Source organism: Cygnus atratus, chromosome 3 (assembly GCF_013377495.2).
Source record: "Cygnus atratus isolate AKBS03 ecotype Queensland, Australia chromosome 3, CAtr_DNAZoo_HiC_assembly, whole genome shotgun sequence".
Lineage (NCBI taxonomy): Eukaryota > Metazoa > Chordata > Aves > Anseriformes > Anatidae > Cygnus > Cygnus atratus.
In genome coordinates, this window is record NC_066364.1 from 33635775 (window position 1) to 33659844 (window position 24070).

At 39.8% G+C, this 24070-nt stretch overlaps 1 protein-coding gene across 5 annotated transcripts in view; it reads right to left on the reverse strand.

Moving 5' to 3' along the window:
- Positions 1 to 24070, reverse strand: part of FILIP1 (filamin A interacting protein 1) — a 115927-nt gene that overhangs the window by 70025 nt on the left and 21832 nt on the right. For 3 of the 5 annotated variants that reach the window (XM_035543160.2, XM_035543156.2, XM_050709983.1), the window contains exon 2: positions 6034 to 6174. The exons of the other annotated variants lie outside the window; for them this stretch is intronic. The gene's annotated coding sequence lies outside the window, so the exon portion shown is untranslated. The remainder of the gene's footprint in view (positions 1 to 6033; positions 6175 to 24070) is intronic. 5 annotated transcript variants of the gene reach the window in all.

The following is a 24070-nucleotide window of genomic DNA, read 5'->3' on the forward strand; positions in this document are numbered from 1 at the left end:
AAAACAAGAAGTTAAAAAAGCCTCTGATGCTAAACCTGCCCTTGAGTTTCACTATCAATTTTGGTGGGTTTACAATAATATCATTCTTGTTGGGAAAAAAAAAAAGGAATTCTCTGGCTACACGCACACTAGAGATTAACCATGGCCAGGGCTGCTCTCTGACTGTGAGGCCAGCTGTCCTGGAAAATCCTTCAGGCTCTTAAGCCCTCTTAGCATCCATAACATGCTGGCTGCATCCACACTGCCCACTGGGAATAGCTCCTAGCCTCTGCTGACTCCCAAAGCATGCTCTCAAATGGTTCAGGAGGGTGTTAAGTGGCCAGGCCAAAAGCGTGCCGTGGACCACTCCAACTGTTTAAGAGCACAGACATTCACCTCCCAGTATCCGTGCTCATGCCCTGGCACTGCTTAATTTCCAGCCTTTTTCTCTCCTCCACAGCCTGCTTCTTTACAAACAAAGGAAATGGAAAACTACTCAGCTCTGCACAGGGAAAGTGCAACTCACCATAAATACTGAGTTTACAGAGGGAAAATAAGCTCAGGGTGGTGGGAAAACAGAAAAGAAAACATATTTTTCTCAAGCAAGTTAGGTCAAGGCACGCAAAAGCATACTACTTATTCTAGAGGTGTATTTTTAAGTCTGTACTGGTGGATAGTACTGCAGTTCAGCACTGATCACTAAGAGACACCACAGCTGAAGGAGAGAGGTGGCACAACATCCCCACTTCACACCAGCCTTTGCTGAGCTTGGTGATACAAAATTTGAGCTCTTCTGCTACAAATCACTGATAAACAGACTAGCACTGTGGGGCTCCACAGGCTCTTGCATTACTGAGAACCTTGGCCTTCAGTTGTCATTACCATTTGTAAAGAGGTAAAATGAAAGGAGAGTCTTACTTCATTCCTGGCAGTGCCAGCCCAGTGACTGTCATTATTTCCCAGTACTCCTGCAGGCTTTCCACTGACTTAAGAACACATGGCAAAAAGTAAAGGAGTAAATGTCAGCCTGACTGATTTAAATAATACCAATGCCTTATGCTGACAGGAAGCAGCATAAAAACTTTCAGAAAGTTCACCTGGGCATTGAAAATGGTCTCATCCGCTTTAATAGTTGTCAGATATAGAAACCGTATTTAGGTGGCTCTTCTAACACCTTGGTTTCAAAATCCCTAGACAATTTGTTCACTTGAAAAGAATGAAGTTAAATAGTTAAGCTGCATCTACAGGTTGAGCAGATTTGATTTTTTTGAACATCCTCTCACTGTTAATCTGCTCAAATCTTCATTGGGCTTTTTAGTTCACAGCAAAAAAAAAAATCAGGCTAAGCTGAAAACATAGCATAGCTACCTTGAGTAGCAGAGGAAGAGAGAAAAAAAGATGCTAATGAATACCCCGGCATGGTCTTGCATTAACAAAACTAAAATTACTTGCTGCCAGATTCACCTTGCTTTAATGTCTGTGACATCTTTAAATCCAATTTCAACAGGGATAAAATCTAAGTCAGTTTCATTTGCCTCGCTGCGAATATAAAACAAAACAGAAAAAAAAAAAAAGATGAATTTTCATTTTTTTTTCCACTATGGTAGAGTAAAAAAATGTTAGCTGTTTTCTTAGAAAGTAATTTCAGTTCAGAGCCATGGAAAGATATTAAAAGGAGCTTCTACAAACAGAGAGGGTGTTTTACAAGCCTACATGAAGATAAAATCATCTGCACTGGCACAAAGTCACACTGTTCAGCTTTAAGCATCTCACTTGTGTGACTGAACTAGGGCTCTAGGTTTCATTTGTAATCTGCAATGTCTTTGAAATGGAGCCCAAGCTCTCTGAGGCTATGTCAAGACTTCAGGATTGTCCCCATCCTTGGTCATGCAGCTTCAGTGACCGCCATGGCTCCTGCCTATCAGAGAAAGCATCCCCTGACTTTCTTTCCATGGAAAAAGGTAGTGGGCAGAGGCCAGTGATGCTCCAGCATCCCTGTGAGAGGACTTGGCTGGAGGACACTGCTGCATCCTGCCCCTGGGAAGTGCTGGGAGGTCTCAGCTTTACCCCTTAGGGCCACCACTAAAGAGGCTGTGCCCCTAATTTGGGCACTTCTGTTGGCTGGCTGATAAACTGGAGCTGTATATATAAACACAACATCATGAAGGCTGAGTTTGCTGCTGGGCAGGGAGGCAAGGGCACATGTTTGGCACCTCATTATCAGCATCTGACAGAGTGCCGACTCGGTGGCAAAAGTTAGGACATGGCAGAGGTTGGGCTCCCCTTTCCCCCCACAGTCCCTGCTATAATCAGTGTTGCATTAATGAAGTTATAAACAGTGACTTTTGCTTTGGGGGTGGATTTTCCACGAGGCATCATCACACAAACCGCTGTCTCAGGGACACTTCTGGCCGAGAGGAGTAGAGAACCCAATGTTTCTAAAAAGTATCCAAAAGAGCCAAAAGCTCACTCTTACTGGGTTACCTAAATAGGAAAGCAGTTCATTTGACTATCCAGCCACAAGTCCTTGTGCTGAACTCTTCTTCTCAGGGAAAAACTTGGGGCGGGGGAGGAATTTGTCTATTATTGTCCAAAACAAATAATTTCAGAAACAGCAATAAGCAATGGATCTATGTTAGATTTTATTTTATTTTTTTAGTTAGAGCAAGTGAAATACTTCAGAGACCCAGTTTTGGCAATGAAGGTAAATCTGAAAAAAAAATCATCGTAAATTTTTCAAATGCCTGTTTCTTATGAGGAGACAGATGACAGAAAAGCTATTTGGTTCTCAGTGTTACTGAAAGAAACTGGTGGGTGCCTCTAAATATCATAGCCTCATTGGGTCTCTTAATGCAGATTGAAAAGGCTGACTTGACTTTTCATAAAGATGCCAAAAATTTGGTCATTACCCAAAAAATCCAGGGGGAGGCATCTGCAAGTCTGATTGGTAAATCGGGTAAAGAAGTCATGTAAGAAAGTGGCATATAAAAAAAAGGAATCTGTTTCTCTTCAGTTACTGAAAAACAGTCTGAGAAAATATTTTTTCCCAGCACTTATGTAATGTCTCAGCATTACTTATTTGTTTACTTAAATACTTTTCAGCTGCCTTCAAGGAAGCGTAGGTGACTGAGAAATTACTTTGGGCTGCTTCTCCGGTGTGCTGTGCGGCGGACCTGTGGCCTTGGCAAGGTGGTGCCGTGGTCGGGCAGGCAGCGCTGGCGGCTCCGTCCTGTCTTGGCTGCTCGGGGAGGGAGCCAGCCCCCGGCCCAGGCAGTGGGATGCTTCGGGAGGCAGAGATTTGTGACTGGCACGGGACAGCAAAACCCTGCGGCTTGCGAGGAAGGCAGAGACCGTTGGGTCCCCTCCCCAACAGTGCCTCAGGACAACCTCGAATAAAACTCTCTCTCTTTCCCAAATTGTTGTTGTAACGGATGGGAATTGATCTTAAAAGGCAATAAGGATACTGAAATCCCATTGATTATGTGCAACAAGAGGTATAAATACTGGTTATGATCAAAAGCCTAACTTTTCTTCCTGTGTCTTAATTGCTCAAAATGATATTGTTATTGCTTTTTAGCTTCTCACCTGGGGTCTGGAGAAAGGAAGATTAACCTGTTTTCCTCCTGTGAGGATGGAAGTTCATCTCGTCATATTACAGTGCTCTTTTAGCTATCTAAAGAAACAATATGTAACAGAAACTATTCTCACATGCTCATTTTTTGCCACCCCCACAATTTATTCCCAGCTCTCTCATGTTCCTATACCTCATGCAAATGTCTACGTGAACTTTGAGTACAACCTCTTTCCTGTTGCTATTCCCTGCATGGCCCACAGATAAGAGCTTTTCCTTATCTGTATTTGTTCACATGCACACTGCAGGAATTTCAGAAGTGAAAGATATTTTTTTTTTCAGACCTGCCCAGCTGAGAGTTAAACCACAGCTCAGGGCAGCCGACTGGTGAGCACGACAGTCCAGGAAAAGCACGCTCAGACTAGCCAGCTGAGCCTCTGGTGAATATATGCTGAGGCTACTTTGAAAGGATTTCAGAAAAGTCAGGACAAAGTCCTCAAGTTAAATAAATATTTCCTTACCAAATTATTAAGGATATTTTATATCCTTAAACCTGAAAGACTGCTAAACTAACTGTAATTTGAGGAATACATGCACTTGTTTATTATTAAAATATTTATCAGCTAGAAAGGTAAATGAAATTCATCAGTTCATGTTCATTTCTATCCAGTCACACTTTATGGTTTTCTTTAATCAGCACAGACCTTTAGTATTTGTATATCACTGCCTTAGAGTAATTGTAAAACTCAGTCAAACACACAAAATATTACTGGCCTCCACATTAAGTTCTGTAACTCACTTAATCAAAGTTAATTTCAAAAGCTCGTATCCTACTATATCCTTTAAATTACTCCCATACAACATCATTGAGTGTATGTCAAACAAACAGCATAAATAATAAAAATAATCACTCAGTAGTTTGCCAGTTGGCTCTAGGGCTATAAAACTGACCTGCGATGAAATGGCAATATTTAGAAAGTCTCTATATAGCTGTGAGTTTGCCGTATGATTGACCTAAGATAGCTAACGGATTATAATTAGATGGATAAGAAAGCCTAGAAAATAAAAATATTGTCAGAACCTAGAATTTAGCATTATGCCACAGACTGGTGTGCCAGCAGCACACACATCTCCCCTGCACTCAAGGTGGGGTATGAAAAAATGTGCACTTGGCTTCTACAGGTAGCAAAATACATGGCATTATCTCTATTTAGGTTAACAATAACAAGACTGGACAGTTGTGTATAAAAACTTGTCATGTAATGATCTCTTGTACCTTGAAGAGGTATTTCTAAAAAGGCAAACAAAACAAAACAAAAAAAAACACAACAGAATTGTTCTTCCCATTGTATCTTCCTAAAGGCTGAAAAGCCTAAGTTTATTAGGCTTTCCCAAACCTCAGAGAAACTGTTCCAAATGCCTAAAAAGGTGAAGGATTAAATAAATGGTTTGTTCAAGTAATGGAAAAGATATTGAACTTCATAACACATGCACATTTTTAAATAAAACAGAAGATACTGTGTTAAATCTGATTTAAAAATCTATTAACTAGAAACACATCATTAACTGTACTCACATCTGCTTTGTGCCAGAGAAAAACAAAATTTTCTCTGTGTAGCACTGTTAGGTAAAATAGTAACTATATAAATTTAAGATAGAAACTTAGTTATGCCATGTTAATGGAAATTAGCATTATGAATGACAATTTAAAGAGGATTATAAGATGTATTGCAGGTTTCAACCCACCAAAAATAGAAAAGCTATACAAGCCATAAAAATTGCACAATGTACAATTTTCAGTTCCAGGAAGATTGTGTTTGCAATCCTTGACTACAAATGGAGCTGCTTTCTGATTGTTAAGATAGATCTTCTGGGGCCATAATTAATATACACAATCCCAAACTTTCCAAATGAGTCAGACATTTCAAAATATGATATGATACTGGGCTTAAAGTTCTGAGATTTTCAGAAAACTAGTCAGTGGTTGCCTTCCAGGTTTTGATCTGGGTTCTCAATTTCAAGGTACATTCCAGCACCACAAGACATTTTAAAACTGGAAATAAGGAGTATTGTATAACCCATATAATTCTAGCAACAGGGCTTTTAAAAGATAAGCAAAATCCCAAACAATATTGAGGCATCCAATGTGGTCATTAGAGGCTGTGGTGCCTGCTGAAGGGTTCATCCTTACACTAATTCCTTAACTCAGGATGCTTATTATGAACTAAAAAATATGCTAAAGGGTTTCAGGGAAAATATTGTACATTCAGGATGTCCTTGGTAATCCTCAGCAATCCCTGAGGGCTCTGACAGCCCTGCAATTCCAATGAGCCTTTGAAAGGCAGCAGATGACATAAGTTATTTTGTTCACCTCCTGGAGCTGACATCTGCAGGAAACTCAAGAGTTGCTTTCCAGCCATGCTATTGCAACTGCAACTCCTAAATGTTGTGTTGGCCAGGCAGCCCGTGGTGTGCAGCAGTACCTGTATTGAGGGATGCTTCCAGAGCAGGGGCTTCGCTAGAATCTAGGTCCGGAGGGGGTAGGAGGGGGTCGAAGATGGAGCTGTCCCTGTGCCATCGCTCTGCTGCTCCCACCTGGGGCTGACTGGGGTCCCTGCTGCTCCCTGGAGAAAAGATAAAGCTCAGGGGCTGACAAAAAAATGACAAAACAGAGAAGCAGTATCTTATGCTTGCTCAGCCTGCTGGCCACCAGGCCAGCTGGAAAACACAGGTTGCCAGACTTAAAATGGCTTGAAAATGTGTATATATATATATATTTAATTTAAAGATTCCCTCTGACTTTATCTAGGTGTCTCAACAGCCAGAGCACATAATTCAGAATACACCAGGTGATGCACTTGAAGATATGATACAGAAATACCAATCCCGGCAGTAAAACCTTGCACTCCTGCTGCTTCCTTGTGGTGCCACAAGTTGCAGCTTTCTGCTCGAATTTAGCAATCAATACCAAGTAAAACTCTCCTTCCAAAAGAGAGTAACTGTAACAAGTGAAATAAAAAAATGGTAGGTAATATGCTGGGTTCCTCACTGAGTAGACTAGCTCTGCAGAATATATGGAATGCAATGCAACGCAATGATGAAACAACTGCAGAGAAGTAAGCTCTCCTGCTTGTGCCATCCAGTAATCACACTGCACATAGTCCACAGACTCCCTTGTGTGACTCCCTTGCCTGGCCAAGCTGGGCAATCAGCAGCACAGCAGGAGCTGCAGACCTTGCACAGCCTGCAAGGCAAATAAGGCTGGGACAATGGTGACAACTCCAATAACCATGGAAGTATGGAAGTAGAGCAGATACTGAGAGACCGACTGCTATTTAAATCATTTATATAATTCTCCTAATAACAATGCAGACATATGGGGGGATTAACACTTAAAGAATAAAGCGGGACCACTATAGTGTCTAAGCTTAAAGCAGCTAAAACAGTGTATGACACATTTCCCCATTATTTCTCAATAAACTGTATGTGAATTCTTGCAAAATAGTAAATATCAGCTTGGCATTTACAGATGGCTTTTGTCCCTGCTCTACATTGACAGAACATGATTAACTGGATTATGAGCAATGTAAGCATAGACACAGTAAAGATGTCTTAACCAGATGTAATGACAATTAAACTGGTGCAAACCCTTTTAGCTTTATAGATTATTTCATTGACAAATATTTAAATTTTCTTGAAAAATTGTTTTGGAAACTTCAGTCTTGAACAGCAAGTTCTAGAAGAAAGTAGAGCATTTATTTATTTAGTAATTTATTTATCACGCAAAACATTTGCTACAAGCACAAGGACTCGGGTTATCTCACTGTTGTACCCACAAGCTCTGAATCGCATTTGACATGGCAGTTTACAAACAGCAATTTGGCGATAATTTGTATGAGGAACATAGGATTTACAGAAATTAATTTTTTGCCCTACAAAAAGATTGTCCTTCAGAAGAGTCAGTGAAAGTTTTTTAACTAATTTGAAAAACAAAGCAGCAAGATTATTGTCTTTAAAAGTTAGCATGCAACTATTTAGAACTGATAAAAGAAAGTGAGCCATGTACTCATAATGAAGAGCCTAAATTTCAGTGCGATTCACAAAATATAAGAAATAAAGAACAGTTTTGTGTCAACCAGCTCATGTTAATCTATTAAAATTTAAAAAAAAAAAAAAAAAAAGGTGGACCAAGGCATAATGGGCTAAATTCTGACTTCATATTTGAAGAGTCTTGACTCTTCTGAGTTTACAAAACCACTCCAGATTTTCATCAGCTTAAATGATTTTAAAACCTGATGTACTCAATGCAAAATAGTGGCTTGGTGCATGGTTTTCAAAAAAAACTTGCTCACAGGAGATTTGGTTTAAAACCATGCCCTTAAGAGTAATTTGCTTCCACAATATATAGTTTTAAAGTCATCTAAGTGTAGTAGCTACTCCTAAATCTTCCCAAGAGGAGACATTGCCATAGACTCCTAGAGTCACTCAGCCACTGTCATGTCCTGGTGGCTTTTGAAGGTCCCCAAGGAGGGAGACTCCACAACCTCTGTGGGCAACCTGTGCCAGTGCTCCAACACCTGCATAGTAAAGAAGTGCTTCCTGATGTTCAGGAAGGATTTCACCAACGTTGATCATACAACCACACCAAAACCACTCCTAACCACCCACTGGGCTAACCAAAGCAGCAGTTTTGCTTGCAGACTTTGCCCCCTGGCATCTCTCACCCACTAGGGCTATGAAAACATCCCACCCCTTCACAGCAGGATGCCTCTTGGGCTCCTCTGTCCCCCATTTTTCCATGCCCGTTGCTGAGGGTGTTGATCACATGCACCAGCTGTATAAGCGCATGATATCAAAATATGAGGTGTGTAAACATCACAATTTAACTGAATAAATGTAAATTGGTTAATTTTTGTTTGTTACTCTCAACGTAGTGATGTGAAGCTACTGATTCTCTATAAATCTGTTTTGGAGAAACTCTGCCTCAGCTGTCCCCTTTCACATATACATATCCCTTTCTCCCTGGTGGGGAGAAACCATAGACTGGGGTACCAAATTAAGCAGGAGGAAAGATGAAGTCTTCTTTGGCGTTTTGACCACGATACTCTAATGACAGCTTTGATGAAACTTCCCTTCTTACCACTGCCTGCTCAATCATATTGGTGGTATTTTGCATCATATGGACACGTGTACAAATTCTGTGGCTTTATTTTACCCTGTTACTGCTAGAAATGTTTTCTACAACTGCCGCTCCATTTAATTTATCGTCAGGGCCCCAAGGGCCCAGGATCCCAGTCAGCCCTGGGGCTGTCACCCCCTGCCCCAGTGAGGCTGCAGCAGGGCCGGATCCAGCTCCCCACAGCCCAGCCATGCTTAGCCATGGGCCCCACAGAGCCAGGCCCACCCACGGGTCCACGGCCTGTCCCCCACCCCAGGGAGGCGCCAGGAGCCCACCATTCCCAGCCCCTGGCCACCTGTGCAGTGCCCTGACGTGTATTTTCTTCAGCATGTATTGAATTGCTCCTAACCACAGATGGGAATCCCCTTTGCTCTCACTTAAGAAATAGCTTGTGTTTTTAAGAGCATTTCATTTTCACTGATCTTTGTGTGCCTGTGTACCAGCTAAAAGTAGTGCATCTCTTTTCCTACAGTGTATTTTTTTTTTCTTTAGAGGACAGAGAAAAGCTAAAAGGAAATTAGTGTGTTAATTCCTTAAAAAAGAAGGATTTCAGTACAAAAAAAAATCCCTCTCATCTCCAAACTAAGATGCATCCTACACACCAGTGACTCCCCAAGCTCTGGGATGGCAGGTTCAGCACAACTAGGAAAAAGTTTCTGTACAAAGCTACCCGTTAGACTTGATGAAACTATTGATTCAGTAAGGATTAAAACAAACAAACAAACAAACAAAAAACAACGGATAGCTGTCACAGCCTTAACATCTGGGAGTCATGAGTTTCCTGAAGATTTCCAAGAAGCTATCACACAAGAAACCAGGGGATACTGGATGTGATCAAATATCCTTTTCTCTACCATTCTGGGAGGTGGTGGGATCAGTTGTCCCCACACTCTCTCTGCTTTACAGTGCCTGTCCTCAACAAGGACCCTACTCTGCAGCACTCACTCCAAGGAACCAGCCGAATTCTTCCATTGAAATTTCTTAAAGACATCATATGAATATAACTGTGGCTTTTCCAGGAAAGATTTATCACATTTTATATAGCATTCACAGGAATTTTCTCAGTTATTGTGAAACAATCTTTGAAAATCTCAGACCCCTTTCTTCTGTGATTGCTGTCACAAGTCTAATCAACTGCATACAGAGCTGGCTGAAACTCTCAACCAAATTATGATTTTCATTGATTTCCCAGCTTTTGATTAAACCCTAAAACATTTTATACTGCAATTTCAATCAACTGCTTAGATAAAAGCATTCTTTCTAATAAAGATCCCCTTAGAAGATTTCAAAACCCTTACTTAATCTCCTAAATATTTGGCACTGCACATCCTTGCAAGCCTGAAATTATTACTCTGTTTGCTATAGCTTCTTTTATTACGCTATTATACAAGACTGTTGTACTTTGTCATTTGTAGTACATTACCTCAGACTTGTTCAGGTACAAAGATGGACTTCTAGGGTGACTGGGGAAGAGGGAACCTATCATATGAGAAGAGATAATGAAGAGCTTGACTTGTTTAGCTTAGCAAAATAAGGGCTGTTAAGCGATCCAGTTGCTGTCTATAAATATATCAGGGAGGAAAACATCAGGGAGATGGAAGAGCCATTTAAACTACATGACAGTGTTGGCAAGGGAACCCAACAGCACAGATTGGCCAGAATTTATTCTGTGCTAGAAGGTAGAAACAGGTTCTCACCTGGAGCGTTGAGATTTGGGAACAATTTTCCAGTTGCAGTAACAGCAGCAAAAATCCTAACGACACTTACAGTGAAACCTGATAAACTTATGAAGGGGATTTATAAAGTGTGATTTCTACAATATTAGGCGAATAAATTTGATGATCCATTATACCCTTTCTAGTCCCATGTTCCTATATAAAGCTGTACTATATAATACAGATTCTGTAACCTTCTAGCATGCACGCTTCAGAACAAGATATTACAGCATATTCTATATGCTTCAAGCTATTTAAAACAACAACAACAAAATACCAAAAACACAAAAACAAAACCCGCAAAATAGTTCAGTTTAGTAAATGTACTTGTTTAGGGTAGTGGAAAAACTTAAATAATTTTGTCTCCCAAAATGACAATAAATTCAATAGAATCTAAGTGTTTTACAAGATAAACATCTTTTACATGCAGTTCTACATCAATGAAATTCCTAAGATTATTGATAATTAGTTTTATTTGCCCTCCAGCACTATTTAAGGTTTATTACAAATTTCATACAATATTTTATCCATGACTTTAAAACCTTTGTATCTGAACTTCAAGTGTTATTTCTGGTATTCTGCTCTAAGCTATAAATTAATTAAGGACAAGTACATTTTTGTGCTAATGCATTTTATGTTGGAGGATTTCCAAAAGATATAGCCAAAGGAACAGAATTATGATTGTTTCTCATTTACTTTGGTCATAGCATGGGTTGTACATGTGAGAGGAAAGACATTTTGTTAAAAAGAGAGCTGTCTGTTGTCTGTTTTGGGAGAAACTGTACAGAACTTCAGTTTTCTCATGCTTCCATGATAGCTTATGCTGAGCTTGAAGCAAAAAGCCGTGAACTTCTACAAAGCAGAAAACTTGTTTTTAGGAGAAAAAAAAAAAAAGGAAAAAAAGTTTGGAAAAAGTCTACTTTTGCCAAAGCCAGTAGCATTTTTACATAAAATTAATCATTTACAAAAGGTATTTTTTCTCAATGCACAGACACACATCCACCTTGAATGGAACAAAATTACTGCTGCAATGGAGCTATGTGTATGTTCGCTTTCCTGCCACTCCTTGACAAAACTTTTACAGGAATTACCAGCATGCTATCTTGATATAAAGTGTATTATCACAGTGAAGGCAAATTTCATTATGAAGATGCCCAAAACATAACTATAAGATTTTGTTTATCTTAATCTCACTCATTCTAATCCCACCTAAAGTGGGTTTGTTATTACCAGTTCATTCAGCAAGTAAAGTTAAAAATCTCTCACCAGTTTCTTGTGAAAATGCTAGTTTCAGCTCTTCATATTCAGCATGATATGCTCAGAAAGAAAGGATCCAGTAGAATGGAAAACATCTCTCCATTGTCATCAGTTAATGGATGGTTTAGGACTTGCATTATTGACTTTTAACATCTTTCCCTGTCTTATATAAAAATTCCTTTGAAAGCACACTAAGCTTCTGGCTTTAATCAAGCACTCTGAAAAACAAGCACCCATTTATGTATGTGTTTGTCTACATAGCTTTGCATGTTGTTCTGGTTGTTGTTGCCTTTTGCTTTTACCACATGTATGTTCACTCATGCATTGTGAAGGAGCATCCAACCATCTTCTTCAGCCTCCCCTTATTCAATATCCTCCCTTCATGACTCCTTTATACCTTTTTCTCTCAACAAAGCAATCCCAGTTTCACTTTTAATGCTGACAATGCTAGTGACCTTCATCATAGCATCTGTTTCTATTCTCATTATATATTTATAAGGATACAATCAGAAAGGATATGCATTTTTCCAGTTCTCCATTTACCTCAGCATTGTACGTCATGTATATACATCCCAACAATCTAATTTCCTCTTTAAACTGCTATTTTATCTCAAGGAAAAGTAGTCTTTGATTTGAACAGAAACTGTCCATGTGCTCCAAACACTTTCCGAAACAAACTTGTCATGAATAAATGGAGATTGATGAGCTTTCAGCAGGCTGATGTTCTGGAACATTTTTTTATACATAGGGGAAAATGGCCTCACCAGTTTTAAGAGAAAACTTGATGTATTTGCAAAAGAGATGTTATGTGCTGAATTTATATTTTCTTACTGTGGTTTCTGAATTTACATATCTGCAATTCAAAACCTTTTTTTCAAAATGTACTCCTTTGATTTTTTTTTCCCATCAGACTGCTAATTCTTATTTTCTTCCTCTCACATAAAAAGTAACATAAATCACTGTCACCTAACAATTTAAAGCAATGTCCAGTCTCTTTTCTACTTTTCCACTACTTTATCACAAATACACTAATGTAGTTCTAAAACAGTAACATGTTGACTTATGCTAATCTTTAGTTGAAAATTTATAGATTTTTCTTAAAGTCTTGTAAAAAAAAAAAAAAGATGGTTAGTCATTTTCTACTTTTCTTTCTCAATGACTAATATGCATTTTACTGTGTAAATAGGCCGATTTCCCTAATCCATAAACTAAATAATTTCCATGTCCAATAAAACTGGATTGATTCAGAGACGATAACTTAAGCATGGCTGCTACACTTAGCAAAAGCTGATTAAAACACAGCATTTCAACATGCCTGTGTGATGATGGGCCAGGCTGGTAGTTAACAGAAGTCCGTATTTTCTCATGACTTCTCTGTTGTTTCTGTGGAATGAATTAGTGGTTGTGGTGGAACTCCTAAAAGCCACAAATTCACATAACAAAAGCACCAGAGTATCTTGGCACACAGACCCTACATGGAGCTGCTGAACACTGACAAGGCAAAGGTCATGAACTAATTTCATAAGACAGTCAATGAATAGATGTCGGGGCCCTAAGAGGTGTCGAAGAAAATCCTAGTAGGCCACATTATTTCACTGAGGTTTGTTTATCAGATATAAAAGATGGCTTCACTAAGGAATCTCCAGCACTATAGCCTTTAAGTCCAATTTATGGCTAGTTTAAGCATAGTAGAACCTCCCTAGGGACTGCTGTTGTCTCTAATCCTCTGAAATATTGGAGGTAAACACTCTAGGGGTGATGAAAAAGTTTAGAGTACTAATTCTAGATCTTGACCCCATGGGAAGAACTCACGTGCAGGCTTTTTATTCATCAGGAAACCTGTTCTCAACAATCCCACAGACGTATCTGATCATTTCTGTGCATCGCAAGGGCCTCGGCCTTCCCACTTGCTCATCTAGCGCTCAGCAGAGCTCAGTCTATGTCTGGATAGGAGGCCAGGAAGGCATGTAACTGACACCTTTCCAACTGACAGAGTCCTAGCAGAAAATTAATGCATGCTCCTGTCGCTTCCTGGCACCTGCTCGCTTTGGCTGATTATTTTTAGTTTATACAAGCTTTCAGAAACTCTCTGCAGATGAACAAAATGAGGTGGTTCTTCTCATGCTGAACAGCAGATCTGAAGAGCTCCTTGTCTCTGGATTCAGAAGGTTTCATGGCTTGGAGGGAGACTGGAGAAATACTTGGGAGAAATACTCACTTATTGTTGCTATGAGATAAACCACATCAGCTTCAACTTGAAAATATCTGGAGGCAGCAAGTGCTCAGAAGAAGTTTTGTATCCTTGCCCTGTACTTGCTCTCCCTGGCTATCTGCTTTTGGCCATCAGTCTGTGTGTTTGCTTCTTTGTTTGTTTGTTTTTCCAGGGCAGAGCACAGATGCAGTACCCGGCTGCCGCAAATTATGCTGTGGAGTTCCTTCAAGTTCACTGAATTGCAGGGGTTGGCCAAAAGAGAGTGCAAGGCTTAAACGTTACCTTGGGAAAATTTGTCAGTGGCTTACTGCTAATTTAGCAAACTTCTCTGTTTTCATCTGATTGCTTATGACAGGATGCGGAGCTAAATCTGAAGGACTTGATGCTCAGCTCTTTTAAACTACTATGGCTTGGCTGGGACCCTTGAAAGCAGGCTTATTTATCCCGCTGCAGTACTGACATGAAAAACATTGTTTTCCCACCAAGGATGCTTTCACTGAATTCTTTTGAAAGTACATGTTATGTTTCCTTCATTGTCCGAATGCAAAAGACTTCTACTTTTAGAATAAAAACTATCATTCATACTCTGCAACTATACAAGCTAATTGTATACTCAGCTGAAGTACAAAAAAATCATATCTCCTGGCAGGTGCTCTGGAACTGGCTCACGTTAGCCTTAAACCACAAGAATTTGTTGTCATTACTGGGCAGTTCAAATGAGAAAGCTGTTCTCGCAAAACAGTATTTAATGGGCCTGAAAATAAGAACAGAGCAGCAGGGAACTGCAAAACATTATCTCAAAAGCAGTTGCCTCACCCTTCAATTAAATCCAAAATCAACTCTTCCCATGGACAGAAAGAAGGGTAGAGAAAGTTGTTTGTCACTGCAAATGAGTTGCATGCCACGGCTCAGATGTCACAGCACTCTTTTCAGTAATAACTTTAAGCTTTCGGTAATGCCTTAAGCACCTACAAATTAAAGGTGAGTATCTTGAACAGCAAGGATCTTCATCACATGTATATTCAGACAGTTATATTTATTTATGCAACATTTGCTTCTCAGAAACTTTTCAGCTGCATTAGTGCTGGAGTTGTTGGTTTTAAACAATTTGTATACAAATTTTTATTATGCCAGAAAGACTACTTAAGATAAAAGTAGTGGAAACATAGGGCACATTTTCCAAGCTACAATTTAACAGTGTATTGAATTGCTTCAGAATAGTCTAATATCTGAAATCATTAGCAACGTTCACGGTGTATGTCACAGCTAAAATTCCACATAAGCATATTTTTAAAATTATGTCTTCTTTCACTTTGCAGTTTTGTTCAAAAATGCCATTCTCATGGCAGAATTGGTAAAATATGCATCACTCAAAGCTCTGCAAAGAATACAGCCTCTGCTCTGCTTTGTGTCAGATGATTTCATCAGCTCTTGGAGAAGGATCTTGAACAAGGATGTTGGCAGATAAAAGCCCTTTTGCTTTGATTTAGAATTGTGATTTCTAATGTTAAGAAAATGTGCATTGTACGTGGGGCATTGGAAACATTCAAGTAAAGGGGTGATGTTTTTGACTTCGTGTGATCACTTCAGGACAGAGTTGCCTCTGAGGTTCTGCTTCACGAAAAGGAACAGCTCCTGGGGCTCTAAGGCACTGCCTCTGTCCTCTCATGGGGGAGAAGGACAAGGGATTCAGCCGGCATCAAATCCCTATGAGGTACTGCACACCCCAATGCTCTAGTCCTGCATGTAACAATACAGAAAGCTTCGCAGAGCGTGACATTGCCACTACCTAAAGCTTTGTGCTCCCTTCTGATGAAGCCAAGAGTACAAACCGGTTACTTGAGTTTCTGGTTGGCTTGTTGGCTGTTTCCAGTTTAGCCTTTGATGTATCAAGGAATTATTATTGTTCCCTTCTCTGACAGAGCTTAGAATTGCTCGTATGAGTTTTTTATGGTGCTCATTGAACTGCAGTTCAATAAAAGTCAGTCCTCCAAAACTACATATGGTTAAAATAAGCATTTCTGCAGACATTTTTTTCCCTGCTTACATTTCCTGTTGAAAAGAGGTAAAGCCAGTCCTGAGAAATTCTGTGCACAACTGTGCCTGTAGCTGTAAGCGCTGTTTGTCCATGAAGAACTAAGAAGACCCAATGGAGTGTTATTAGCTTTGTCTCATCTGACTGAAGTATCATCTGCTATGCTCATTAACAATAGCTCAGGTGCAAACATTTGTCCCCAAGCTTTATTAATTTTTTTTAAAGCTCATCTAATGAAAGGAGGACAAGGAAACAGACATTCAAAGCAGAACAGCAGAAAGCAAACAAAGGTGCATTCAGAGGAGATATTAAAATAATGCCTAAACCAACTCAAAAAAAAAAAAAAAGGTTTTAAACACGTCACAAAATTTTTTCCAATGTTAGAATTTTCCAGTGTTGGATGTTCAAAATATTCTTGGAAAGCAGTCATTCTATCTGTGATCTCAGAGAAGTCTGATTCAATAATAATAAAATATTTCTTTATAATGCAGAAAAGGTTTCATGTGATTGCTCAGACAATCCCAGGCATCCGATGTGCTCAGATGAGTATGACATGAGGATTATGTCTAAACTAGCAGGATAAACAGTGCCAGGGCTCGGGTAAAATGCTGGCACAGCCCAACCAGCGGTCATCCTGGAAGGGTTCTGGAACTGGCCCTGGCTGGGGACCAGCCTCGCTGGGGGCTGGCAGACTGGACATAGCCAATCTGCTCTGAAGGCTAAGGAGGTTTGAGGACTAGGTATGACCACGGAGTGACAATTGCACTCAGGGTCAGAGAACTGGCACTGGCATTGTCTAATTTCCTGATAACAGACATAGCCAAAGTGTCATCCATAAATTCTTAACAGTTTCTGTATGGACATTACCACGTTGCTTTCAAACAAAGATACAGCTGTGACAAGTGGAAACGCATATTGTTGCTCTACAAAACCACAACAGAACTGCAAAGCCCTGTTTTTTGAGAGGGGGGCAAGCAAATAAGAAGTGCTCAGACAGATGGTACAGTCAGATGGAATGAATTCCTGAGGGAGAGCACAGCAGAGAGAAGGAGAACAGTGAGCATGGCAAAATATGGGAATAGCAGCTGCCATAGCTGCTCCTACACAAGTAAAACAGGCTGAGCAAATCGCCTCGGGAGCATGCCCCGTGCCCAAATCCAAAGTGGAGAATTGAGAAGACAGCCTTGCAGGGAAGTGTGGTGCCATGCAGATGGGTGATGCTGGGCTCTGAGCTGCTGCAGCTGTTGGAGAGGGAACGGAGAAGAGCACTTCTAGAGCTCATAGCTCTAGAAGTCTAGGTCAGTCAAGGTGGACACTGAGACCCGGAGGGATGTCCAACTTGGTGGGGAGTGTTGAGTGCCAAAGAGAGCAATGACAAAGCTCTGACCACAGAGAGACATGAACTGAGATAATGTTGATTCTGAATGAGTCAGTTGAAGGCCCAAATAAATTGCCAATAGAAGCATATTTGTACAGTGTTTCCATCTCATGGCAAAGGTGGTGGATGATACCTGTCACTAACAAAGAGCTCCTGACTGATGGGTACAAAATCTTAAACAACATTTTGTCACAATACTACTCCTCTCCACTCTCCCTTCCCAGTGGCAAAGGTAATCATGCCATTCACAGTTTTTAATTTTTTTTATCCCCACTGTGTCACAAGCTGTGCTGAGGAAGAATTGTTGAAACAGAAGGAACAAGATCCATCACCTCAGTTCCTGCACTATGGCTTCAGCAGTGGGAAGGGCACTGCTTAGCCCCATACGCCTGAGATGGGTGTGTTTTCTGGGAACGGCATGTGCACAGGGCAGCTGCAACAGGTGAGGTGTGAGCAACTGGACTGGCATCAGCATACACAGACTATTCTGAGAATTCAGCTACCAATCTCTACCAGGTGACCTTCGTGAAATGTTTTTTTTCAGTGGCTCTTAGCCTGGCATAATTTTCACAGGGATGGCAAGAGTCAGTTCTTGCCATTGAGCAGTACCCCAGCTGAACCTCAGTAGATTGCTCTGGAACACGGAGACATTAAAACTTCAGCAAAATGGTTGTGGGATTGTTTTAACATGGGCAAATAACATTTTTTTTTCTCATCTCATTCTTGGAAATGCTTGAAGCATTTTAGTTGGAACTTCCAAAAACAATTCAGACTCAGCCAGACGTCCAGCCTGAACAACTGAAGTTTGGCAAAGTTGTAAGCAACTGTGTTTCATACAATACTAGATATTTTAATGAAAATTGTCAGGCAAACTTAGATAGACGTCTTGCTATAAGTTTGCTCTGCAGTATTTCTGCTCTTCTGTGTCCCAGCTTAACATCATTGCAAGTCAATTGGCATACATGGCTTTTAATATAGCTTAATATCTGCTCACATTTATACTTCAAAGTTTTATCTCTTGCTAATTCAGAGCTGATTAGCTATATTTTGCTAGCATTATGACAAAACAGAGACTAACAGAAATCCTTTAAATGCCTCTGTTAACAGAGTTTCAGATTATTTTCTAGGTCAGAGAAGTCTGTGTAAGCCTCACAGAAGTATTTGGATGGAACATCCCGATTTTCCCAGATTTCCCATGACTTTAAGGAAGGACTCGCACAGAAAATTTAAGATAAAGCAACTGAAACAGTTCACTTAGATCAACTAATTCTCTTGCTAGAATTAAACAGATGAGATTGAGAATGTATCTAGCTGTGTTCATAAGACTGCTTATCAACAAATGCATTCCCTTCCTTCTGTGTTCAAAAAAAAAAAAAAACTTTTTAAAAGATGCTAAAATAAAGACACAGCTTTTGTTAACACAGTTCATATTTTACAAATATTTTCATTTGTAAATGAAACATCAGAAGCAGTGTATGTTCTCACATTCACTATCATATTCTCAGTGGATTACGTGATTTCTTAGAGTGTACATGAAAAAAGGACAGGGTTTGAAGATTGGTGAGCTGACACAGACAGTACATTTTCAGATGCCCTTAGAAATGTCTAAATATTCCTTATAACAATTTCAGCCAAGCTTACTAAGTTTTTTCCTTTATTTGATCTGCAAATGACCTATTTTGGCAGCATTCTGAAAACATATAAAAAAAACAACATAACATCTGCAGTTTATGTTTTCCTGCCTGTAATGCTCTATGACAGCATTTTTAAGATGAACCTATCCGACGCTCTGCCAGATTTCTCTGCGATGTCCTTGGGAATACTGACCTATTAAACTACAATGAAGCTTTAATACAAGCTGTTTAAGAAAGGCTTTCTTTCCATAAAATAAATAAATAAATAAATAAATGTTTTGGTTTTAGGAGTTGCATAGATGCAACACTACTCTTCAGTTAGAGTCTGAAAGATTCTGCTGGACTGAGCGAACTGCATGAAAAAATGCTAAAGTTTTACCACCCTTGATAAGCCTGTGGAAAAAAAGAATTGTACCAAAGAAGAGATTTAGAATAAATCAAAACTAAAACACAACAGTACATACTCTAGGTATTTCTTAGACTGTTACAGGCTACATAATCTACTATCACCACTGGATTCACAGTGGCTCAGGAAACCTAGGTTTTATTGCTTTGTTGATAGCACGATGACACTGTATTATTTATTTGTACTGGTAGATTTTTTTTTTCAGCGATGACTTATGCTTTCTTCTTATATCTATGGAGAGAAATGGGAATATGAAGTTAATCTCCAAATTTTCCAGTGTCGAGTCAGTTCCCGTGGCCTAGAGAAAAGCCAGAGCACCTGCACGAGGATTCCCACTGCAGGGGGACTGGAAGCAGAATAGCCTGAGTAGATGCTGCAGCTGAAATTATGCTGGGTGATATCTTCTAGTAAACAACTCATCCGACCTAAAACCATGGTTTTGAGTACTCTGAAGGAGATTCGGGTTAAATTCAGTATGTAGTTTCAGAGAAAAGAAATGAAAATGTGGTGTATGAACTGCAGAAACAATTCCTTTTGCTATGTCTGATCTTTTTTTCCCACACTAAAGTCACAAGAAGCCAGAGGTACTATCAGAGTGAGGCTGAAAAATGGTAAGAAAATGTTTTCTGTCCTCTTCTTTCACTAGTCCCTATTCCCTTTCAAGGCCAAGTACTGTTTAAAGTTCTTACTATACAGAAAGAAATTGTTGTTCAAATTGTCCACGATTCAAACCAGGTATTCGACGTGACTGAGTGTTGGGTCGCATGGAGTAAGGAAAACTCTATGACGTTGCATTTAACTTTGAGTCTCCCCAAGTGTCTGCTCTTGCTCCAGTAAATATTTAAGTATTTCATATAAAGTAGAAAATTTTTCTATGCAGAGAATGAAGCAGTCATCCCAGAATAACTCACATTTAAAGTATTTTCCTGGGAGGTGGAGGACTGTGATTTAATCCCTATCTCATAGTAAGTATCCTAACCTTTTCCTTTGTGGGTTGCTTTGTGTTTTTTTTTTCATGGTTCCAAACTCCCACTTGCCTTCCTGTTCTTTAAATTTTGCTAGAGGAGCCCCATAAGAAAAACAGTATTTTGCTGTCTGGTAAGATATTTAAAGCAAACAAAAACTAATGTGCCTCACTGCAAATCCTGAAAAAATATAGCAAAGCATTCATTTATTTTTATTTTTAGGTTCAACCATCAATCCAAAAAGTACAAAGATATACATAGACTTAATGATAATTAATTTTCCTGGGAATCCTTTAAAGGACTAACTGAACAGTATCTCCCTCCCACCATTCTGTCTGGGTTTCTCTCTTGCTGTCTGCTTCTCAAAACTATTCTCTACTTTCTTCTTCCCCTCTCTTACATCTTTGGAGGCTCAAGGGCAGAACTGGGAGCTCTGCAACAAGTATAATTTATTTTTTATTTTTTATTTTTTTTTGTCTAGGAGGAAAGGTCTTATATTTGTGAAAAGTTCATTTTGTGTGCATCACAGTACTACTGAGTGATTACTACCCAAAAACTTTTATGAACCGAGAAATTAAAGTTTGTTTTTTAGCAGATTACGCATTAAGATGGAGAAAATATGTTTTGTATTAACAATGGTAATGAATATAAAAAACTACTTCGATAATATATATATATCGCAACAACTAATGTATGGCAACAAATAACAATTGACATATTGCATGTCTATGTACGCATTATTATTTTTATTCCCAGATCCAGGAGCATATTTTCTTAGAGTGTGGGAGGGGAGATGAAACAAGGAAAAGATGAGGAGCTGTTGCTGCACCATCAGCAATCGTGGTATGGCTCATGCACTCCCCCAGAACATGGCCTGGCTGCTGCCATAATGCTCACCCAGGCTGGAGCTGTGCCTGCCCTGAGGCTGGGAAATCCTCTCACACTTTGACTACATGAACACCAAGGTATTCTCCCTTGGCTAGAAAACTCCTGTCTCCTCTGGTATTTCATAAAAATAAAACTCTTAACTGCAGCCTTTTAGAGACTGACTGTGTTGTAAAACACTGGCTACTTTATTCCTGTGTCCCCTTCTCGCTGAACCCACTCAGGTTCTCCAGTCTTTGCACTTTGCTCCCTGAACCTATTTTTCAGTGTGTTACCATCTATCTATATGTGCCCCATTACAAACGAGTGATATGACTAATTTCATAGTCGCACAGTTGTGCTGTGATGCAGGTAAAGCCATGAGGAAGCCAGCATTTTCAGCCTAAGTAAGGGATCCTTCAGATAGCGTTGATGTTGGGGTGAACTGAAATGTTATCTGTCAGCTGTAGCTGTCAGCAAAAATATTAAAGAAAGAGCAGCTGCATCATGCCACAAGCAGGGGAGTGGAGCAATCGTAGCTCCAAAATAAACCTTCGAGTCAGACAGAGTTTTCTTTTAATGAACCCCATTAATAGCTGTAGACTGTTTATTTTCAAGCCTACTTTGAGCCAGTTGATAATGCTCCTGCTTTTAAAATGTTCAAAACAAAAACCTGAAATGCAAGTAAAGATCAATTTAGAATGGGACTTTTTGAGAGATATGTTATTACACCTATACAATGCATTTTTTTCCTAGTAAGTATTTTCAGCTTCTGCATCTCTAAATTTGCCTGCAGTGTTTTACTGCATAAGTGCTGATATGACAACAATATTGATAAAATAATATAAAATCATAACCACGTTTCTCAGTTGGAAGAAAAGTTCTTATCTTATTGTAGCTTCTGTAGGATTTTCTTCTTCCTTTTCAGAACATTTCATTAATAGGATACGTATCTATCCTGAAAATATTTATTAAAAAATAACATCTTGCAGTCTTTTTGGGTAATGATTAAAGAAAATAATAAGCTGCAGTCTCTTCGGGATCCTGAATTCCAAGATAAATGTAATAAAGCTTGTGGCGGAGTGTTATTGTTTACTGCTTGGAAAAACTTATGCAACAGCATAATACTGTTCTGATTTTTGAGCTGCTGCTAATGAAGTACAACCAGACAGGGTACATTGCCATGAGTCAGGAAATCTGGATGTTCCTGGACAGAGGCCAAGGGAGCTTAGACACATCAGAGATGTGATGTATATGTATCCTCTGGGGGAGATACACGGAGTTGTTTTTAAGCATCTCAAGCTGCCTGATTCAAGAAGCAACCAAATGACCACCCTGAAACGAAGTTACTGGCTGTCCCTTTCTCAGAGTCCCTTGTTTGAATACCAGGAAAACAAGAATGAAGTAGGCTTTCCAGGGGAGCTTAGAGATTAGATATTAGGCTCAGCCTTGGGACAGCAGGTCCAAAACCCTGCAGGTTTTACTTTGTTCTTTCTCTATAAAAGGAAAAAAAAATAAAAAAAAAATAAACCACCCCCACAACCACCCCCCCCAAAAAAAAAACAAACCAAACCCACAACACACACAAGAGACTAAAACAAAACCCACAAAATTCAGAAAACAAACAAACGAAAAACTGATATGATGCGATTTACTGTAGACTTTTAAACAAACCTTCTGGACACATGGTGTGTTGAAGAGTGATGAATGCTCTATGACAGCCTTGTAAGAGCATGGGTGCTGCTGTCATACACGTGGGGAGGAGCTCCCCTCACCACAACAATAAAGCATTTGCTGAAACATTGCTCTATTTCTGTACAGCGCTATGATACATATACAGCTTCCTAGCGTTTTTGCAGACCTTAAAATGTTGTTACCACGGGAAACATTGAGGAAAAATAACTGTTTTCCTAAAGTTAGCTGGGGATCCTGTAAAAGGGTGCTGCTGGTTTCTTTTCCTTTCCACTCCCTGCTCTTGCAGGTTAATATAACCAACCCAGGAGACTTTCATTTTTCACTCTTCTCCCTTTCTTGGTAGCTGTGCTTTCCTTCTCTTCCCACAACCTTTCCCCACATCTTGTCCCAGGGGAGGACTACAGATGCCACTGCTGCTTGGGGCAGAGCAGGGCGTACGGGGCAGATGAACCCCTGTCACTCCTTTCCTTCCAGGTATGTGGTGGCTTTTTCGACTTCCATGTTTTGCACCTTTTATTTCTATCAGGGGAAGCTCTTACAATAAAGAGCTGATCTTCCTTTTACGAAATCCGTGGAAGGGCAATTTATTACCCAATTCTTTCCCTCCACAGGAAGGCTCTCAAGTAAACTAATAAATAATGCCAGATCTCCTACCTCTCTCTCGAGTAGCTTTGGGCCCTTTGTCACAGTTGCTGCTGCCATTAAACCAAGGCAGGGCACAGTGTGACAGCCCTGGGCTGCCTTCTGCTGTGTTTTGGCAGCTGTGCTTGCAAACCTTGGCCTGCCTCACGTGTGCCATGGCAAATAGATGAGTGTTGGACTCCTTCCTGCTCCCAGACTCAATCCCCTGTCTAATGATATTGCCAATTGTGCTTGTACAAAGTTTTGAGTCAAGCTTGCAAAGCCACGAGTTCAGGAGATTTTAAAGCAATACATTGTGGAATCTTTTTAGTGGCCTTCTGGTGTCAGATCCAGAGCTTGTAGCCTTCAACTCCTGAAGCTGTGAGGGCTGTGGTGTTTGTTTTTGTTTGTTTGTTTTTCTTCTATTTTTTCTCTGTTTTTAATTAAAGATGAATCATGTAATGTTAACCTAATTCCTAGAGTAAGTCCTTATTGAAAATGCCAGTTGCTGAGACAGCCGTCTGAGCTGCTACCATTGCTTTGGCCAACTGGGCAGGCC